We start from the raw sequence: 23,574 nt of genomic DNA, 5'->3' as shown, positions 1-23,574 counted from the left end.
AAGAACCTGCTGACCTCATGCCTGACAGTGTCAGCTGCCAGACCCATCATAATGACAGAAATGATCAACACCTCAGGGTTAGAGACCAGAAAGATATTGATCAAAACTCCTCCTCCTCCTTCTTCTTCTCTCCCTCCATCTCTCTCTCTCTCTCTCTCTCTCTCTCTCTCTCTCTCCCTCTCTCTCTCCCTCTCTCTCTCTCTCTCTCTCTCTCTCTGCCTTCTTCCTTCCCTGTTGGATACACACATTTGAACACCAGAAGAGTTTCTTTGCCTTTCCTGGAACTATGTAGCCCACTACAGTTTCAGGATCTACCGAGGCAAATTCTTAACAAATTCCTCAACTTTCAGCTTGTCTTCCATATAAAATATGAGTCCCTCTCAGGATCAAACAAATTACGTTAAGCTTTGTCTGCATCACAGTTTCCTTCTACAAGACCATGCATCACACCCACTCCAAGCTCATGTCAGTCCAGGTCTCTTTGCTAGGCCTTGGACGGCCCTGGGTTTACTTTGGTGGTCATGTCAGAGCTCTTGTGCAGATGAAGAAAAAATGACCATCAAGGGTGGAGACGGACATCAACACCCCTAAGAAATCAGAGAACAGGAGAAGCTGAGGTCTTATTCTTACGTGAAGCTGGTTTTATCACTCTCAGTATAAACAACTGGTTGCTGCCCAAATTACTAATGGGATTATCCGCCATTCTGCCATTTCGATTCAACACTTTTAAGTTTTAGAGGGTTTTTTCCAATCTTAAAGATGGACTTAAAAAATGCAATTTGTCTTAGGACAGACCACAGCTTCATTAGATTATAATTCAATATTTAAGACCCAAAAAGTTCTGATACTGAGATAAGTAGGTCAAGAAACAAATTGTGCTTCCCATTTTTTCCCAGTTGTGGTCAAACTTAGGCCACCATTCGTTGTGAGAACTTGGCTGAATTGCTTAACTACACCAAGCTCAATCTGGCCTTCTTTCAAAACTGGAGATTTCAATCTCTTTCCAATGTCACAGGATGATAAAATCTGTTCACTGTATGCATACAGAGCACTAAAGGTAATTTCAGAAAACATAAAACGTGATATTTATCTTAGTCTTTGAAAATCATGTGCACAACGAACATGGTAGGAGCATAGTGACCATCTTAGTGCCATAAAAAAATAAAGTGAAAGGCAATGATTACATTTAGAGCAGAAGAGATGAACATGATGAAGAAAATGTTGGAGAAGGCGTTCTTCATGTGGCATTTTAATTAAATATTTGGATTTCATGAGTGAATCAATGAATATATCCTTATAAGCATAAGATAGATTAAACAATGCAGCATAGTTCATACACTTAGAGCCAGGCAGTCTTGGGGTCAAATTTCAGCACAAATCTGCTGGCCATGTGACCTTGGGCAGGTCTTTATTCTGCGACTCAGTTTCTTCACCTGTCAAATGGCAACTAAATTAGCTTTTGGCAGGTCATAGGTGCCCCACAAATAGTAGTAACACCCCAAAGGATAAAAAGTGTTGATCTTCTGAGAGTGGCTGGGAGGTAGCCATGGCAGGATAGAGGGGGAAGCAAAGGGTCTCAAATGCAGTCACTCGGCAGATCCTTTCCTCATCACCCTTTATTCAATTTCTCACCAAGCATTTATTAAAACCTACTGTGTGATAGGAACCATGCTAAAATACAAGTGCTTGTTTTTAATTAAGGGAGCACCATGTATACACAGATAATAGCAGTGCAATGAGTTAAGTGCCAGAAAGAGGGAGTCGGGGCTGCCCCTCAGAAGAAGTGGCATGAGAGCTGAGCTGTGACTACTGGACAGGAGTTGGTCAGGGCATCACAGACATGAATTACATTCCAAAGGACAGGGAATGGCCACTGCTAAGGAGTGGCTGCAGAAAGAGCATGGAGACTGGCATGGACTTACTCACATTTGTAAGTTCTGGACTGAGTGCATTGTCTTGTGCACAATGGGTGTTTGGTAATGCATGTGATCACGAAGAAGCAGGAAAGGAAAGCTGTTCCAGATGTGGGAGTAAGGTGAAAGAGTCAAGGAGGACTAAAAAGACCAAGATGAATATACTGAGCAGAAGAATGAGCTGAGAGAATAAGATCGACTGTGCTCACCCACAGATGGTGGTGGTGTGGAGGGAACACTAGTCGTGGAACCCAGACACTTGCCCCAGGATCCTCATTTAACCATTGGCCATTAACATGGTCTTCAGTAAGTCATCTCCACATCTCTCAATTCCAGCTTCCTCAGCAATAAAGTCAGGGATCTGAACCCACTGAGCTCTGAGATCTCTTCCAGTTCTATTCCATTTAAAAACACCTGTTAACTTTCTACTCAGTGCTGGGCACTATACAATCCATTGGGGAGCCAAAGAGTAATTCGACATTATGCTGGTTTTTCTCCATTTGTTACTCCCTCATTGCCACATCCATCCTGTCCTTTTCCTGCTGCACCCTGTACTGCATGAGTACAACTCCCACTGTACTGCCAGGAACCCTTACCTCTGGTTGTCTATTACTCTCACACAATGGGAGCCCTTGTGGGAGGTTGGAAATGGCAAGAAAAAAGGGTGGCATATTTCTCCTCCTGCTCCCTCCTTACTTCATCTCTGAGGGGTGACTGTGATCACTTTTCTTCACTAGTATAGCTCCTGCCTGGCAGCCCATCTTCCATGGCTCCAGCCTTCTCTGAGAGTCAGAAAAGCTATTTCTCCCCTTGCCTCTCTAGGCCCAGATAAGCCAATGGCTTCTCATGTTTGCTAGTGCCTGAGCACCTCAAATTTCTTTAAACCTGCTTTCAATTGTTCTGCATAGTCTCTTCACCATGATTTCTTCAGTTAAACCATGTGAGTGAAATTCTATTTGCAGTGAGCCCACAAAGCTTAGAGTGCAATTGAGGAGATGGATTATCAATATATCATCTGTCCCATATAAAGCACCATGGGAAAACCAAGGAGGGAGCAGGGCTGCAAAGCTGAAGAAGAGAAGCTCACGGCATGTGTCCATGGAGTCAGGGTCCCGGGGTTGGGATGCAGGATCTAACCATGGACACAGACATGGAAGGATGGACTGGAAGGATTTTATCGTTCATGTCGGTACTACTATTATTGTATATTAAGAACAAACTTCCAGATGTACAACCCAAAGACAAGTAAAATCTGTCATACTGGAATAAACAGCAGCACCGAGCATTTGAACAATTTGACTTTTGCTGTTTTACATCAGTTGACAATTTTTAGGGGATCAGCTGAATGTGCAAATTCAGAAACTTGAGATACATGCAAGCTCTGTACAAAAAGGCAAATTCTTTGCCTGGAGTGAACAGTTCACCGGGAAACAAAGATTAACCAAACTAACAACTTGTATACCAAATTCAGTGCAATTTTTCCTTAACCCTTTGATACTTAACATCATGATTCCCCAGGCTGGGGCAGTTCCCATCTTTCTCCACTGCCACTTATGTTGTCAGAGAGAAGACAGTAGCTTCCCTTGTGGTCTTCAAGGGACAGATGTTCCACCGCTCTGCTGTTGATATCACCAAGTTATGAGCAGAGTAGGAAGATGGACATTGCATCACAGAGCCAGCTGTAGCAAGCTAGCATGCAAGGAGAGATGGCAGTGTGGAAATGAGGCCTCTGTTCTGCGTCATATTAGAGAGATCAGCTCCAAGACCTTGAGGCCCTGTGACCTTTTCTCACTAGGACAGAATACAGAACCTTCTCAGAAAGCCATGCACTTAAGTGAAATCATAGGTCAAGAAAGAATCAAGACATTGTCTAAGAGAAATGCATTTTATCAAAACCCCCTGATTTTAGATCTTGGGCAGGTTACTTAAACACTCTGAGCCTCAGTTTCTGCATCCATAAACCCGTCAGTAACACTTCATGTGCTCATTGAGAGGATTAAAGGAAATCATGGAAGCAAAGAAGTCTAGGGTGAGGGTGTGCCATGGAATTGGCCTGCAATACGGCGGCTGTTGTATTGCTGGTATTACTCCAATGTACTGGCCTCAGGCAATCTCTTAGAGGGCTAGTTGAGGCTACACCCAAGACATTTGGGATGGTCCAACATGATCCTCATCATTTTCAATCCAGAGAAAATTTGGGTAGCCTCGCACTTCAGAGGGTTTCAAGGAGTATTTTGAGGGGGCTACAGAGTTGCAACTGCCCCCAAAACACCTCCCACCCAGCGGGGCAAGTCCATGGGCTCCCCTCTCATCTAGCTTGAAATTTTCATTATTAGAGTCACTCTGTGGGGCTAGGACAAATGGGAACAGTAAGCAGGTATCTTTTACTTTTTCTATTAGCTAGCTATCTCTTTTTCTCTCTCTGTCTCTCTGTGTCTCTCTACTTGACTCTCTCTCTCCCTCTCTCGCACGCGCGTGTGCATGCACACACACACACACACACCATCCACCTACCTGTTTACTTGTTTGTACCAGAAACAACCAAACAGTACTGACTGGACCACAAATTTCACTTTTTCCAGCTGTTTTTGTGCCTTTGATGCTATTGCCAACCCTTGCACACTCACCTGTTCTCAGTACCTTACTCAGCACCCACCTCACGGTTAGTAGACTACCACAGTTCTTTATATCTTTGCCACTGAATCCACACTCTCTCCTTCCACTAAGAATTCAGGAAGCTCCCACTCACTACCTTTAGTGTTTCTTCCCTTAAATAGCAGAATGTAGGAGCCTAAGGGAAGCAGAATCACCCAATAGGAAGAAAAAAGAAGAAAGGACTCATAAAGCAAAGATCTAGAGCTTCACGGTGAAATTAAACTGATATACTGGTTTGAACGGTCATTTTAATAAGCTTAATGAATTTGCCACTCCAAAAACAATCCGTAGTGTTAATCTTTATCGCCTGAAACACAAAGTAAAAAAATATATATTGTGGGAACTTGAAGGGTGAAAGGAGACCCTTGTGGGGAAAGTGTCTTTCATCAATGATACATGCCCTCTCTCGATCATGGGGATTCCCTATTTAACCTCTACATAAAATTGACCTTACCATATGAAGAATATTAACAGATATCTAAACCCATTATTCTATAGCTCACGCTAAAAATTATAAATGTATAATTACAAAGTTATAAAATGCGAGCCTGATGGGAATTTAAAAGTTTAATATTATAGTCATAATTTCTTGAGTCTAACACCTGTGACTAATTTGTCTTCAACAGCAGCACTGGCCTGGTACATAACAGATATGCAAGAGTAGTTCCTTAGCTGAATGATCCAGCAGAGGAAAAACCAAAGCACACCTCGGTGTCTTGGGACCCTCAGTCTCCTCCCTTGAGCTAGGTGTTACCCGGAAATCCAGTGACCTCGACATAAACAATTGTGCATAATCAATTGCAAGCCAAAGCCTGTTCTGGATAGGAAATTAGACCCATTCCAAAGTCAATGGGGGAAAACCAGACACTCCAAGCAAGATGACCATGGGACTGCATGGAGCCTTCTCTAATTAGGTGAGTGTTAACTATTTAGAGATATTGGGCAAACAATTGGAAATATGAGCTCCCTGAGAACTCAGAAAAGATACCAGCAGATTATGTACCTACTTTGGGGCACCATATGCAAAGTGATATAAGCATAAACCTGGAGACAGATAAAATGACACAGGCAGGCCTTGGGCATAGAGGAAGAAGAGCTTAAAAAGACAAAGCAGTGGTAGGAGGAAGAGACCAGAGTAGGGCACTTCAGTGGAAAGAGTTTCAAAAAGGGGTAAAGGAGCAGTTATATAAAACACAGCTGAAAAGTCAAGGACAATGGATACTCACAAGGAATGGCAGGATTTATAATATGGAGAATCTCAGGAAGTATCCAGAACTGAATTTGAAATCAAAAGACTTGGGCTCAAGACGTACATAAAGTAATTTCTCTCTACATCATGCTTTCTGCTTACTTCTTATTCCTGCTTGCCTCATCCTGTTAGTAAACATGCCTTTTGTCCTCTTTGGCTCTTCTTTCCGGCATGACCTTTCAGTTCCTGCCCCTTCTTTATTTTTTAAGTTTATTTTACTCCTTTGAGAGAGACAGAGACAGCGTATACCATGGAGGGACAGAGAGAGAGAGAGGGAGAGAGAAAGAATCCCAAGCACACTCCACAATACCAGTGCAGAGCCCGACAGGGAACTCAAACTCATGAACCATGAGATCACGACCTGAGTCGAAACCAAGAGTCAGATGCTTAACCGACTGAGCCACCCAGGTGACCCCGTTAGCATGTATTTAAAAGGGATTACAGGCATAAGAAAAAAGATTGACTTGTCAAGTGTAAGTAGCATCTGACTTTTGCAGTGAAGATTCCACAAAACTCAGAGAGCATGATTTTGTAATAGGCTTCATTAGCATGTTTGGTTTTTTTTTTTTTCTAGCAATTCTTTAGCAAGTACTGAAGAAGAGAACATACAGGTTAGAATGGCATGTTTATGAACTAGTATGCTGCCCTCCCCAGAAACTCAAGCATTCTAGAGAAGATATTATCCACTGGACTAAGTTTAAACCACTTAGACTGTAATTCAAAACCCTACCTGATCTGATACCAGCCTATTTCCCGAGCATTCTCTCTCTCTCTAAACATTCAGTCAATAATCCAATAAACATTTATCAAGCACTTACTCTATTTTGGGCATTGTGTCAATTGTTACACCAAGCAGCCACCAGCCAGTCCTTTTCCATTTAAACATTACCACTCCCACTCCTTTGCTGACCGGGCTCCCCTCATCGAGAGTGCCTTTTCCCTTCTCTGCACATATTGAAATCCTTCCATCAGAGGCAGCGTGCTCGGCAGACAGGAGCAGGGGCTTTGCAGTCTGCATGTGATTTAAATCCAGCTCCACCACTAGCTATAGCTGTGCGACTTTGGGCAAGTTTCTTAGGCCCTTTATGCCCGTTTCCTCCTCCTTCTGTGTTACCGTGTTAATATGATGAGCAAACATGTAAAAAACGCCTAAAATAAGATGTAAAGGTATTTAGAACCATACCGGAAATCTGGTAAGTGTCCAATAAATGTTAAAAAGTGGTAGTGGTGGTAATCATAGTATTATTGGGCATTAGCCCAGAGGAAGATGTGCCTCCTTCATAATGCTTTCCACGATAATCCCAGCTCACGATCCAGACTCACACGGTTCTTATGATATATAGTCTGGCATATGTCTTATATTTTTAAATAGATTAAATTCCCTTTGGATGCAGACTGTTCTATATTTTTTTTAATGTTTATTTATTTTTGAGAGAGAAAGAAAGAGCAGGAAAGGAGCAGAGAGGGGGGCGGACAGAGGATCCCAAGCAGGCTCCATCCTGACAGCAGAGAGCCCGATGTGGGGCTCAAACTCACAAACCATGAGATCATGACCTGAGCTGAAGTTGGACCCTTAACCGACTGAGCCACCTAGGTGCCCCTGTTATATATTTTTATATTTCCCCAACACTCACTCACAAGGACACCCACCACAGTGCCTATTGGTAATAGTAAGGGATACATATATCATATATATAAAGCATATCAGGGGCGCCTGGGTGGCTTGGTCGGTTAAGCGTCCGACTTCGGCTCAGGTCATGATCTCATGGTCTGTGAGTTAGAGCCCCACGTTGGGCTCTGTACTGACAGCTCAGAGCCTGGAGCCTGTTTCAGATTCTGTGTCTCCCTTTCTCTGCCCCTCCCCTTTCATGCTCTGTCTCTCTCTGTCTCAAAAATAAATAAACGTTATATATAAAGCATATCATATGTAAGGGTTATATACATCATATATATCATATATATAATACATATATATGATATATATAGTAAGTGATATGTATTATATATCATATATATATATGTAATGTATATGTCACTATTACTAGTAGGTAATGATATATGTTTAATATATATATATAGGACATATGTACTATATCATTTATATAGGATTAATTCAGTGGACTTTAAGGAAAATTCTCTGGATAATGGCAAACCTTAGTTCTTCCATCACTAGGAAACATCAAAGTTCATAACTACCAAAATGGGAGGAAGGTGACTATAGAATCTCCTTTTCAATGGACCTTCAATAATACCTCTGCTTCTTACTAGTCTGTATTGGCTTAGATTCATTCTTGCTAGAGGCTGGGGGACAGACTAAATATTTATAATTCCACCAGTTCACGCCATCATAACACCTTCCCATCATCATGCCTCCAAAATGTGCTTTGTTAAGTGCAGCCTAGCTGGGAGCCAGGCCAGGACCCTGTATCCCTGAACTTCACGCACAGGCATGTTGCCAGGACCAGCCAGGGCTGGCCTGTTTCTGGTGAGACAAAGTGCCATCAGCTAAATATGTTGACCAAGTGAAAAAGTGATCCCCACTGCTTCAGAGGTAATCATCAAAGAATGTCAGGAGGAAATGGCCCAAGGGAGCAGAAATGTTTTTGCGCTCTTGTATGGTAGTTTCGCAAGCCAGGGAACAAATGACGAGCTGGAAATAGCACACATTGAGTATTAGTGATAGTACTGGGAAATGCGTTAGTCTGCAAGCTGGACCACATATCTGCCACCCTTGCTTGAGAGGAACCAATTCCTGAAACAGATAAGTTTCCCAGCATGACTAATAATTGAGTGACTATCTTTTTGCCTGCTTTTCTTCTCTTGCTGATGGGAAATGAGGCATTGGTGAGCCCACAGACATGAGGAAGCCCTGCTAATCTAAGACACATCCTCTGTGGGGCAAGTGCTCTGGTGCAGAAGTGGACACTGTGCATAGCCCAAGGGGTTCACGGTGGTTCCCATGTCTACAGAACTAAAGGCGATAGACCTAACAGCTCCATTCACTTTTCAGTCCTGTGCCAACTCCTGTGGGAACTGACGATAAAAAATAAAGTGCAGAATTTTGTGAATTCCATGTTTCGCTTTCATAAACTGAACTGCTGCAAGGTTAGTCTTGCAACATCATCACATTCACCCAGCTTCATGTCTGTTTCTCATTGTTTCTCAAGTTTGGTTCTTCAGAACAGTAGTTCCATGAATTATTGATAGGAAAACCCAGAAAGAAAGGGTTCAGAGGTCAAATGAGTTTGGGAAACTCATGGAGTGGGAAACTTGAGTGGGACACAAAGGGGGGATATGGTAGTGCCATGGTTCCCTGGACCCCGGGCTCACCCATGGGAGTGGGATGCGTGCACAAGCAAAGACCACTAGTCAAATTGGTGCTGGGAGAACTCCAAGAAAGACCCTTCTCTTTGGTGACTTTGGGTGGCCTGCAGGAGCAACCCCCAACCCTCCATACTAAAATGCACTTCCAGTGCCATATGAAGTAAATTTAAAAGCTCCCAAAAAACTTTTTTCTTATTTATTTATTTATTTATTTATTTATTTATTTATTTTTGAGAGCATGAGCATGCGAGCGAGAGTACAGGGGAGAGAGAGAGGGAGAGAAAGAATCCCAAGAACGCTCCATGCTGTCAGCTCAGAGCCCGATGTGGGGCTAGAACTCACAAGTCGTGAGATCGTGACCTGAGCCGAAATCGAGAGTTGGATGTTTAATCGGCTGAGCCATCCAGGTGCCCCAAAAGAAAGCTCCCAATAAAACTCTTAAAACTCCTATTTTCCAGGAAAATCCCTGGAATATGGAGCTCTCTAAAAGGCGATCTTAAAAGGAGGTTAAAAATTGCCTGCAAAAGCCTTGCAAAGAACAGCAGCAGATACAATATGATTGCATTGGATGATGATTCAAGGCCATCACCTACTTTCCTGTTCCAAGGTGTTGTTTATAAACAAGAAGTCAACCTTGAATCTGTTGGTTGAGAACGTATACTCATTGATTCCAGACACAACTGCGTTGCAGGTTCCCTTCAGTTGAGCAATAACCCAGGGTACAAAGAATTCATTATCCAGCGAAAGTGCTGACTCTTTTGAATGGTATTGGAACGTGCTCCTTTCCTCTTACCTCTTTAATTATCATTTTAATAACAATCCAGTAGTCGTCCAAACTCCTCTGCTCAGGCAGGCCCAGAAATGCACAGAGGGGCTGTGGGAAGGGTGGGGAAGGAGGGGGAAAAGACGACTTTCTCCCAAATGAATTCATGGCTCTGCTTCTTCATCACACCTCAACGTGCTCAATGTCATGAACCAAATTCATCCCAACATTTAAGTCACTTTTGGAGCATTTTTGAGACTTAAGGAAGGGCAGGGACCTTTTCAGGCCACTGGGAACTGTCTGGTGGATTATTGCCACGATGCCTGTGGGCCTGTGCTAACTCACTTGGTTAGTTTAAGCTGAGAATTGGACTGGGAGTTGCAAGAGTCAAGTTACAGTTCTTGCTCTGCCACTACCCGGCTATGCCAATGGGCAATTTCCTTTACCTCTTGGTGCTTCCATTTTCTAATCTATAAAATGAGGTTTAGACCAGCCGATCTCATGGAATCTTTTGGCTCACTTCTAGACACGAGACTATGCTCTATGCAAAAAGGAACCACATCTTTCCTGTTGACTACTGTAAATGCAGTATTCTTGTTAGAACATAACAAGTGCTGAGTATTTTTGTTTTATTAAGGTATAATTGACATACGCTATTGCATTAGTTTCAGGTGTATAACATAGTGACAATACTTAGATCCATTAGGAAATGTTCATCACTAAGTCTGGTTGCTGTGTTTTACAATATGACCTTGTTACAAAATTGTTGGCGATATTTCCTATGTGGTACGTAATATCCTCCTGTCTTATCTCTTTTATAACCAGAAGTTTATAGCTCTTAATTTCCTTCACCTATTTTGTCCTTCTCCCTACCCACCCCCCACTGGCAACCATCAGTTTTTTCTCTGTACCTGAGAGTGTCTCTGTTTCATTTGCTCATTTGTCTTTTTAGATTCCACATATAAGTGAAATGATATAGTATTTGTCTTTGTGTGTCTGACTTTTCACTTAGTACAATACCCGCTAGGTCCATCCATGTTGTCACAGATGCAACATTTCATTCTTTTTTGTGTTCAACAGAGATAGAGATAGAGAGCTAGAGATACATAAAGGATAGATGTAATCTATAATAATATATTATAGATATAGATAGATAGGTAGATAGATATTATAGATAAAGCACACCTGCTTTATTTATTCATCTATCAACGAGCAACTAGATTGCTTCCATATCTTGGCTATTGTAAATAATGCTGTGATAAACAAAGAGATGTATATGTTTTCTAAAACTAGTGTCTTCATTTTCTTCTAATAAATACCTAGAAGTGGAATTGCTTGATCAAACGGTAAGTTCTACTTTTAATTTTTTGAAGAACCTCCATAGTATTGTCTATTCTTGTCCTCTGCCCATTTCTTAATTGAATTGGTTTTTTTATATTGAATTTTATGAATTCTTTATAATTTTAGATATTAAACCCTTGTCAGATATATCATTTGCAAATATCTTCACCCGTTCAGTAAGTTACTTTTCATTTCAATGATGGTTTCTTTCACCCTGCAAAAGCTTTTTATTTTTATTTATTTTTTTAATTCAATGAACATACAGTGCAATATTGGTTTCAGGAGTAGAATTCAGTGATTCATCACTTACATACAACACCCACAACACCCAGTGGTCATCACTAAAAGTGCCCTCTTTAATAACTGTCACCCATCTAGCCCACCTCCCACCTACCTCCCTCCATCAACCCTCAGTTTGTTCTCTATCATTAAGAGTCTCTTGTGGTTTGTTTTCCTCTCTTCTCTTTCCCCCCCTCACATATGTTTATCTATTCTGTTTCTTAAATTCTACATATGAGTGAAATCATATGGTATTTGTCTTTCTTTGACTGACTTATTTTGCTTAGCATAATACACTCTACCTCCATCCATGTTGTTGCAAATGGCAAAATTTCATTCTTTTTGATGGATGAGTAATATTCCATTGCATATATATATCTCACATCTTCTTCATCCATCCACCAGTTGATGTACATTTGAGCTCTCTCCATAGCTTGGCAATTGTTGATAATGTTGCTATATACATTGGGGTGCATGTACCCCTTCAAAGCTGTATTTTTGTTTCTTTTGGGTAAATATGTAGTAATGCAATTGCTGGATTGTGGAGTAGTTATATTATTAGTTTTTTAAGGAACCTGCACACTGTTCTCCAGAATGGCTGCATCAGTTTTCATTTCAGTGTTGGCTGCACCAGCAGTGCAAGAGGGTTCCCCTTTGTCTGCATCCTCACCAACATCTGTTGTTTCTTGTGTTGTTCATTTTAGCCATTCTGACAGGTGTGAGGTGATACCTCATTGTGGTTTTGATTTGTTTTTCCCTTTTGATGAGTCATGTTGAGCATCTTTTCATGTGTCTGTCAGCCATCAGGATGTCTTCTTTGGAAATGTGTTTATTTATGTCTTCTACCAATTTCTTAACTGGGTTATTTGTGTTTTTGAGTGTTGAGTTCAATAAGTTCTTTATAGATTTTGGATACTAACTTTTTATCTGAAATGTTGTTTGCAAATATCTTCTCTCCATTCCATAGGCTGCCTTTTAGTTTTGTTGGTTGTTTCTTTCACTGTACAGAAGCTTTTTATCTTGCTGAAGTCCCCAAAAGTTTTTTAGTTTGATGTAGTCCCATTTATTTTTGGTTTTGTTGTTCTTGCCTTAAGAGATAGTTACTATATATATATATATATGTATATGATGTCAAAGAGCTTACTGCCTGTGTTTTCTTCTAGAAGTTTTATAGTGTCATGTCTTCCACTGAAGTCTTCAATTTATTTTGAGTTCGTTTTTGTATATGGTAGAAGAAAGACAGCCAGTCTCATTCTTTTGCATATGGCTGTCCAGGTTTCCCAGCACCATTAATCAAAGAGACTCTCTTTTCCCCAGTGTATATTCTTGCCTCCTTTCTCATTTATTTAATTGACCATACAGGCATGAGTTTATCTAGCCCTCTGTTCTGTTCTGTTGATCTGTGTGTTGGTTTTTGTGCCAGTACCATACAGATTTGATTACCACAGCTTTGTAGTATACTTTGAAATCTGGGAGTATTATTCCTTCACCTTTGTTCTTTCTTGAGATTGCTTTGGCTATTCAGGATCTTTGTGGTTCCATTAAAAAGTTTAAGATTATTTTTTCTAGTTCTGTGAAGAATGCTATTGGTATTTTGATAAGGATTACGTTGAATCTATAGATTGCTTTGGGGTCAGTATTTGCTGAATGTATGAACACTCAAATAAATAAAATGCTCAGTTCAATCCAAAACAAGCATCTCACTCATAAAAGTCAAGACAATGCTCCTCTTTTCCCTCAATGACTAACATCCCTTTTGTTTTTGTTTCAATTTTCTAGATGATGTCCCAGATTGCCTTCTTGCTAGATGTATATAGCAGGTGCACTGAACACCACTGTCACCTACCAGAGGTAACATAAGTCCTCCAAAAGCACTTTTTAAAAGAATCTTGGAATATTCCAATGTGTCAGACTTATTCACTGATGACAGTGTCATTGTGTGGAAAACACCATTAAAATAGACACTGATGGGGCGCCTGGGTGGCTCAGTTGGTTGAGCGTCCTTCTTCAGCTCAGGTCATGATCTCACAGTTTGTGACTTCGAGCCCTGCATTGGGCTCAGTGCTGACAGCTCAGAGCCTGGAGCCTGCTTCGGGTTCTGTGTCTCCTCTCTCTGCCCATCCCCCGCTTGTGCGCTCTCTCTCTCGCTCTCTCTCTCTCTCTCTCTGTGTCTCTCAAAAATAAATTAATAAATGTAAAAAAATTTTTAAAAATAGACACTGATGACTTGTGATTAGAGGTTCAGAGCATGAAGAATCATTCTACAAAAAACCTGTTACACAAAGGGTCTCACCAGGATAAAAATAGACAGGACTGGCCCAAGGAACATTATAAAGGTCAGGCATTTTTTCATGTATTTCTAAAGTCCCCTTTGTCACCCCTACTTTAAATTCAACAAAGAACTCATCATTTACCGTATTTGCAATTTCAAGCCTTTAATCTCTTATTATGCAATTAAAAACATATGTTAAAGGAATCTCAGACAATAGAAAACAGATGGGGAGATCTTGGCAGGAGGCTTTGGTGGAAGTCAAGGAAGTTTCCCTACCCCTCACGCTCTGTTATACCTAAAACTCACCTCCAACCTAAACTTTTCCTGCAGGAACTTTTCTGTTGCATTGTGTTCCAGTGTTGAAGTGGAATGGGAGGTGGCAGGACACTTAACCAAAAGGAGCAAGAAGGTATCTGGTCTATTCCATCTTCCTGCCCCACCTGTCCAAAGTCAGAGTCCAGGGCACACTCTGACTCGGCCCTCTCCCCTTCCTGAAGAAAATCTTATTCCTCAAAAGGAGTCATGGCCTGCTTTGATCCTAACCTGGCCCCCAAGGCAACCTCAGTTTCTAGAGGTTCTTGATGACCCAGTTCTTTGGGACTAACCCCAGTGTGATATGCTGACTCTATCTTTCTGAGCAAGGTCCACGGACTGACCCATATTCTGCAAAGAATGAAAGAGATTTCAAATTAGACCTGCATCATAGTATTGGAGATGCCCCAACAAATTATAAGGCCAGGAAGTGTGAAGCATTAGACTAGGGTACAGAAAATCCCAGCACTGCACACAGCATATTCAAAATCAAGAACAAGAGAACTCTACTGGAGAGTAAAATCTAGGGCCTGAATGTGATTATATGCCTGGTGATGATGGTAACAATGAAAAAGAACATAGCACCAGAAAAAAAGTATTCCTAATGAGACCAATTCTTAACACTGGTTAAACTATAAAATGGGAGAATACAAGTTTTATTTTTCCTATAAAATCCACACTAAAGTAATCATTGAAATACTAAATGTAACCCAATGTCCATGAAACTATGGCCACTCACCAAAAAAATACAACAGAACTCATATGTATCTTAATATGATCAAATTTATTGTAATTGAATTAAGTGACAATACTAAGCTGAACTGCTCAGTCTTCTTAGCTTGTGACTCATGGTGGTCAAATTGCACCTAAAGTAATAAAACACAACAGTGGCTAAGAAACCTTGATACTATTTCATTTGTCTAAATCCAACTCCATATCCATACCCCCAGATATTACATAAAATGTACATTGCTTTATTTTAAATCTCCATCATTTTATGACTTGTTACTATGTTCATATTTTAAAATAAAATAAAATGTATTGCCTGAGAATTTTTGAGGGGTTACAATTTTCTTTGGTATGGGCAGTGTAATGTAGTATTTAAGGAAATAAGCACTGAGGTCAAGTCAGCCTGGGTGTGAATGCCACTTTATATAATGTGTGAACTTGTGCTGAGAAGTTACTATACCTCTGCATGTCAGTGTGCTCTTCTAGAAAATGGTTACCATAATTGCTATGACTGAGTATACCAACCCATGGTACATAAGGGCTGAAGCTCAGAGAATCTCAGAACTGAATGAGGTCTCCCGTACAATTTTCTGATCATAGTTGTACAGATTATCCTGCTTATACTGACTTTTTAAAAATCAAAATTTGAGTGATAATGCTAAGGGAAGTATAAATGTGTAATCAGGATATCAGATGCGAGAAGTGTTGACAACGAGGGAAAAAAAATCATTTAAACTGCTTAACCTATGCTGGTCTGAACATGTGGAGACCAATCCTATTTCTGAAGACTTTAGTCTACCTAGGAGCTCTTTGAATATCTAAAAAGCTAAGCAGTGTGCTTATTAACATAGGTAAACTCTATCTGACAGTTATTATAGTTTTTATCCAGTTCTATTTATGATCACAGCTAATGATTTCAGCTCACAAGACCTGAAAGAATGCATATACCAATCATTTCAAGGAATTTTAAAATGTAAAAAAAATCTATTTTTACATGTGATGAAAATGAGGTTCTGAGATGCTAAATAATGTACTCTAAGGTCATGAATAAAGTTAGAGGTTTCAGACAAGAGCAAACAAATGCAATGCTATTTTGCAGAACAGTGGGACTAGAGCATCAGCTCTGCATGACTTGATGGATTATTATTCCAATCAATGAAATTTGAATCATTATTCTCCTTGAAAAAAACTAGCAACTCTTTAATTTACCCTGAGGCAAAGGGTCCTCAGTAACATATCTGGAAGAAAAATAACTAAAGGTCACTCTAAGCAATCAAAAAAATTAACACAGTAGTAACGAAAATGATGATGATGATGACGATGATGATGATGATGATGAAAAAAATAAAGGAATGCTAGTATTTCCTCACACTTTTTCCAAGTGATTTTGTGGAATCTCTTTCACTTAAGATCTCATAAAAAATAGATAAATATAAAATATAAGATATTCATCTCCCAAGAATGGGAGCTGGAATATTCCACTCAACAGTGAGATCTCACATGCTGTACAAATACAGGAGCAAATCATGGCCACTAATATGTTTCTCAATTATGGCAAGTATGCAAGTGTTTTATGGATGTGGTCATCGAAAAGTCATTGTTCATATGAGACCAGAATCCTGTGACCACTACAGCTTTGGTAACAAATCTCTATCAGGACCATACCCCTTGCTGTCCACTTTATGGAAAATGATTGGTTTATGACTACTGAGTCCATACTGAGATAACTTTAGAAGATATTTTTCATACTGGCCTTGCAACAAGCTCATACTTTAATAAGCAAGGGCCAGGACCTCAATCTCCCCCAAGATTCTTCTGGCTCCACCAGATGCAATTACAACATATTCATTCAGTAAACATTGATTTGTCTAGTACTGTGTTCTAAGCCATCAGAGGTGCCAGGAAATGAAGACATGGCCCCTCTTGAAAAGGAAACTAAACATCATGGACTTGGAGCCGCATTCTACATACTGCTGACCTTCTCTGGACTCCCTGGGCCAAGAGGACCCTCCAAAGGTTCACAGCGTCCTGGTGCTGATATTCACAGATGGTAATCATAATGCTCAAATCTCTCTCACTCATTTCTCCAACCGCAATCCATTTGTATTGGCTCTCATTCCAATAGGTAGAAAAACTACATCATTTAGAGTTTTCTCTGAATTTCCCCTTTCTCCAACAAGCTGGTTGTTCTGCCTTAAACCAGAACCTAGCTTTTCCCAGTGAACTAGAGAGCAACAGGTATTTTTGCACATTTCTGAACCGGAAATAGAAAAAACAGAAAGGGACACAAAATAGCTGAGCACACTTGCTTGTCTCTCAGGACCTCAGGATATTCCTTAGCCTGTTTATAGCCATAGTCTGAGCCTCATGCAGTCTCTTCTGTGCTCAGCAAACACACCAGTCTTTCTTCTCAGAATCTGTTCATCTCTGCTCCCCTCTGCCCAGGGATGCTCTTCCCCAGCTGGCTGTGACATTCCTTCTTCCACTACCTTCAGGTCACTGCTCAAAAGCCACTTTTCAGAAATGCCTCCTCTGACCACCTTATCTAAAAGATTAAAACCTTCCCATCATCCTTTCTCCTCTATGATAACTTATTTATCACCTATCATAACCCAAATAAAAATTACACAAACATTTATTTCTGTATGGATCGTCTCCTCCTACTGGAATGTAACCTCCATGACAACAGGAACTTCAGGTGTATTTTTGTTTTCTGCTTATTGCCCAGCTCCTGGTGCTAGGAAGCACTTAATTAGTACATATTGAGTTAAACCAAAAAAATGTGTAAGACAAATCAAGTTGTTTTTAAGCTGAAAGATCAATGGTCTAAGCAGGGTGGCAAAATTATTTCTTAAAAGCTGGCTCTGGACACTAGATTATTCAGGTGTTCTCTTTTTTCCTGACATCTTACACCTTGCTCTCCACCAGTGGAGCCTCAGGAAGAATTTGAGAGGGCTTGTTAAAGGCTACAATTTGGACCCATATATCTAAGCTCAAGATCAAACTTATGGTAAAACCACAGACAGGCTGAGTAGCTGTTGACTCTATCACATTCCAAAATTTTATCATAATCTAGAAATGGGAGATTGACTGAGAGACAGCCAATTAGCCAGGACACTCAATCTCTTTGACCACAACCTATTTTGAAAGTTAAATGTCTTATTGAATCTTGCTGCCTCATTCTCAATGACCTAAAGCAGTGGCATAGGGAGGTTAAATGGTTTGCCCAACATCCCACAGTGTATCAACAGAAATACTGGGCTTGGAAACCACCAGGTTTCCATATTTCTTGGTCACGACCACTCTGAAACAGAGAACCATATTGGGGCATGCAGATAAGTTCAAGCCCTAACAGTGTTAAGGCAAGAAAAAGGAACCACACATATGTAGATACACACATGCACACAAGCACACACACACAACTCGCATACTACAAGATGGATGCAGAGTTGTTCTTCCAAAGTTTTCTATAAAGATGGCTGAATTTACAGTTGGAAGGTTTTTCTAAGCACATCTTTTCAACTTTCGCCAGCCTGGAAATACCACCAGGGAGCCCTGAGAGGACTAAATCTCTTGTCTCCAATTTCCCATGGTCCCAGATCAACCCACATAATTGCACAATTTTCTATCCTTTACCTCCCCAAGGCAGAAGTGTCCCTTAAGAAATCTACTTCACCTATAACATAGAAATGATTGAAGTTACTTTTAAAACATTGTGCAGTATCTTCCTTCAAAGAGCAAATTTCAGCCATTAGCCCTTCAACAATCAGAAGAATAAAACAAACAGATAGTTGGAAAAGACTTGGAAACTGGAAAAAGGTAGGTAAATAATATTTCTACCATCGTCTTTCTTTTCTCGTCTTCCTCTCATGACCTGGCTAATCTCTGATTACCAAGTCTCCTTCAGTGACCTCTCCAACACCCTCTCAATGTCTTCAAACTTCCATGTGACACCCAAAACAAATAGCTCAATCCTGAGTTGATATCGATGGGCCCTTTACATCCAATTAAAATCAGTACTTTCTACTTTGGTTGTGAAGGGTCACCACAATCTAGTCTTCCTCTATTGTGGTTGTCCTCAGGTGGGGCCACTGTGTCCTCCAGGGGACATTTGGCCATGTCTAGAGACATTTTTGTTTGCCACAACTGGGAACATGCTACTAATGAGGTTCATGGCAGGCTGCCCCAGAATGCACCATTTCGGCATGTGAATTATTTTGACTGAAGATGATTAAGGCCCAACAGACTCAATAAGAGTTTTTTACCTCACCCTTAATAAAAGAATTTAGGTAGACAGCCTGTACCAGGAAGAAATATCTGTTTTGTCTTGTTTTGTTCTGTTTTACATAAGAAAGACTTTTCCTGGTGGCATGGCAAATATTTGTTTACCAAACTCTTATTCTACCCATCTTCCTGTGAATCATCTTTCCCCATTTTCTAGTCTCAGACCCCATCCCCTTCTCCTAGCTCAGGATGGCCTATACACCTTAATTGCTTCCTAACAATCTCATGTTCTTGTGGGGCTCCTGTATATATGTAATTAAATTTGTTTTTCTCCTGTTAACCTGTCTTATGTCAATTTAATTATTAGACCAGCCAAAGAACCTAAAAGCGATGAAGGAAAAAGTTTTCGTCCCCTACACTACTTTCTGTTATCTAATGAATAGAGGCCAGGGATGTTGCTGAACATACTACAATGCCCAGGACCAGCCTCCACAATAAAGAGTTATCTAGCTCAGAGTGTCAATAGTGTTGAGGTTGAGAAACCCTGTATAGCTCTATGGAGAGAGTTCTAGAACTTTATCTCCACTTCTTTTTTCACAGTCAACTCTTTAATGGATAACATGCAATCCCCTGAACATGGCTCATGTGTTCAACCACTCAAGACCCCGTGATGCTGTGATTTATAATAAGAAATACATATTTGGTCTTTGACCCATTTCTGGCACAGAGCTCCTAAAACCCTTAGAATTTTCTTTTTTTTTTTTAATTTTTTTTTTTTCAAAAATTTTTTTTTCAACGTTTATTTATTTTTGGGACAGAGAGAGACAGAGCATGAACGGGGGAGGGGCAGAGAGAGAGGGAGACACAGAATCGGAAACAGTCTCCAGGCTCTGAGCCATCAGCCCAGAGCCTGACGTGGGGCTCGAACTCACGGACCGCGAGATCGTGACCTGGCTGAAGTCGGACGCTTAACCGACTGCGCCACCCAGGCGCCCCAAAACCCTTAGAATTTTCTTGTGAAAAGAGTGATAAAGGTATCTTTAGTTATGTTAATAGAGTGACTTTTGAAAAACACCTAAGGGTGGGAGCTAGTTGTTAGAACTGACCATGTGATTGGAGGGTTGCAACTTCCAGTCCTACCCCTAACTTCTAGGCGTGAGGGACTGGAGTTTGAATCAGTCACTAATGGGCAATGATTTAACCAATTGTGCCCATGTAATGAAGCCTCCATTAAAGCCCAAAAGGATGAGCTTCCAAGTTGGTGAACCAGAACTCTTCTACTTGCCACCACGCCAAGCTCCAAACTCCTTGAGGACTTGCCCCTTTGTTCAGGACTTTGCCCTATATATCTTCATCTGGCTGTTGATTCTACCTTTTAATATCTTTTGTTTAATCAATCAGTAATCTGGTGAGTAAGCAAGTTTTTAAGTTCTATGAGCTGCTCTAGCAAATTAATTGAACCCAAAGCGGGGAGCATGGGAACATCTGATTTATAGCCAGTTGGTCAGAAGTACAGGAACTTGAGATTGGCATCTGAAGTGGAGACAGTCTTGTAGGAATAGGCCCTCAACCTGTGGCATCTGGTGCTATCTCCCAGCAGATAGTGTCAGAATTGTGTGGAATTGTAGGACATCCAACTGGTGTTACAGAGAATTGCTTTTTTTTTTTTTAAAGATTTTTTTTTTTAATGTTTATTTATTTTTTGAGACAGAGCATGAACGGGGGAGGGTCAGAGAGAGAGGGAGACACAGAATCCAAAACAGGCTCCAGGCTCCGAGCTGTCAGCACAGAGCCCAACGTGAGGCTCGAACTCACGGAGTGCGAGATCATGACCTGAGCCGAAGTCGGATGCTCACCCGACTGAGCCACCCAGGCGCCCCACAGAGAATTGCTTTTAAAAACCATACACACTGGAATTAGGAATCAGAATCTTACCCCTCTATGATCTCTCACCCCCCTGGAAAGCCCAGGGCTTTTTATCCAGCTGTCACATTTTTATTTTTTCTCAAGGTCCCTCTCCTCCTTGAAAATCTCCTGGATGGATGTACTCTTTCCTTTCCAAACTTGTGAATGCCTTGGTATTGCTCTTTTATAAAACATATCATATATAATCTGGAATTATATTCTGTAGCCTGTAAAAAGTAAAAACCTTATCTTGTTTACTCAAGACTGTATCATCAGTGCCTAGAATGGTGCCTGGAACATAGCAGTGCCAAATAATCCTTGATCGCATGAGGAATTATCTCTGTTCTAGATTCTTCACTCCTGTCAGATTGAGGCCCTCTAGAGTTGGAAACATCTCCAGCTCTTTCCTGAGTCCTCACATTACCCCTTCCACCTAGAAGATGCTTAATAAATAAATATTTGTTCAATGTCTAAATAAGTACACATATAACAGGATAAAAATATTAAATATTTAAATGCAAAAATAAATACAATACATAGTATGTAAGTAGACAACTAAATTAAACATGCAACAATGAAATAGGATTCAGGTTATAGGAATTAAGTCCTAGGCAACAGTTCACCCATCTCAACTTTTAATTATGTCAGAGAATTTATGTCACAAATATGTTCCGTTGTCTTACATTTCCTCATCTTTAAAAAGCACTGAAATGCACATTTAAATGTTAATTGCTCATCTGGAGAGCACATGTCAAAGAAAACACGCAAAGGCAGGATGTGCCTTGGCTGACTATGCCTGGATAGAAATTAATACACTGCCCTGAAACACGGATGTCAGTTTCTAGTGACACACCACAAGCCTCTTGCAACACGGAGACGCTTATGTGTAGACCAAATTATCACGATACTGAAGAATAGAAATAAGAGATGGGAAGCAGCAATTAACTTGGGTTCCTAATAGAAATTTTACTTTGCAACGAAATTATCTCACGTGCTCACGTCTGTCAAAATTTTCTCAGATCTCATATTGAGTGAAGATGGAGAAGAGCCCACTAGAACATCCTGGGGACCTACCTCTTTTCATTCATGGTGTAGCATATCAGAATCCCTCATATTTCTTTTTTCCAGACCTACTGATTCCATCATTTTTGCCTTTCCCATAGGTTTTATTTTCTATCTCTTCCTCATCCTTCCATGTAATCCCCAGTCTCTCACAAACTGTGTCGATGGAAAGAAAGAAGCCTAATATTTTAATTCAGACTTAGAATGTGTCAGACACCTTGCTAAGTACTTTACCTGCAAGATCTCATTCACTTCTTAAGAAAGCCCTATAACCTACAGGCTGTTATGACCCCCATTTCCACGTTAGGAAATTGATGCTCAGAGAGTTGAAGGAAAGTGCCCAAGGTCACACAGCTTAAACGATTTGAGAGTTCTTGAGTCATTGCTGTGAGTAACCTCCGTGACAATTTTAAAATATCTTCAAATTCATTTGGCTTGAATGAATATTAATTGGACACCAATAACAAGCCTGGCTTTGTGGTGCTTTTGGGAGAGAAAATGGAAAGCAATTTGGCATGTGGTCATTCCTTTCAAGAAGCTGACAGTCTACTGAGGGTAAAGTATTAATCAAATTATCATAATCATGCACACAAATTTACAAACCAGTCTAAGTGGTCAGAGGGTCTGAGAAAGTAGAATTGAAGAACCAATCTGTGACTGACTCTGGAAAGGCTGCCCTGTGGAGGTTTATCCAGCTGATCTGAAGGGCATACAGGAGTTAGTCAGGAAGGGGGAGTTGGGATGGAGAAGGGGGTAGGAATCCTTTTCAGAAAGAAAGAGCAGCACATACAGAGGCCCTGTATGTGGGGCAGTGAGAGGGAGAACAGTGCAGGATGAGGCTACAGGGCAGATGGGGCCAGGTTTAGTTTGGGTTCCTCCAGAAGCTGACTCTGAGGTGAGGAATGGATTCAGGTAGTTTAACAGGCAGTGATTCCAGAGAGCTCCTTGAGGGAGAAGCAGGGAGGGAAGAAAGGAAAGCAATAATGCAGGCAGTGAAAAGTGCTACACGGTTTTTTTGTGCTGTGAGCTTAGCAGAAAGACCATGTAGAACATACCTCAGATTTGTCCCACTGAGGGCAAAGAATGATGGACCATTGATCCCCAACTCCCACTGTCTCAAGGGGTGCTCCTGGAAACCTCACATGCCTTCTGGGAAAGAGAAAGCAGAAAATGGTTTGCACGCAGAGGAATCGCCTTTGGGTATAGTAAACAGGTAGAGCATGGTCCTTGTCTGTGACAGGCCTTAAAGGACTTTACCTTGAGACCAATGGGGAGCTATCAGCAGCCCTATCTGGAGGGAGGCAGGAACCTAATCAGATTTTGGTCTGGAGCGTTGAATCTGTCTGCAATGTGAATAGGTTGGAAGGCAACTAAGGTGGATGTCAAGAGACAGCTAGGAAGTTACGGAAGTAATCCAGGGCAAGCTACATTATTTGTAGGGACTGGTGCAAAATGAAACCTCAGGCCCCTGGTTCACAAAGCAGGATAAAAGTGCTTAGATGAAAATATTAAGCTCTTTCTTTTCTTCTGCTCTCTGTCCTGGTGT

The sequence above is a fragment of the Prionailurus viverrinus genome, chromosome B3 (genome assembly GCF_022837055.1).
Source record: "Prionailurus viverrinus isolate Anna chromosome B3, UM_Priviv_1.0, whole genome shotgun sequence".
NCBI lineage: Eukaryota > Metazoa > Chordata > Mammalia > Carnivora > Felidae > Prionailurus > Prionailurus viverrinus.
Note: the sequence above shows the minus strand (reverse complement) of the source record.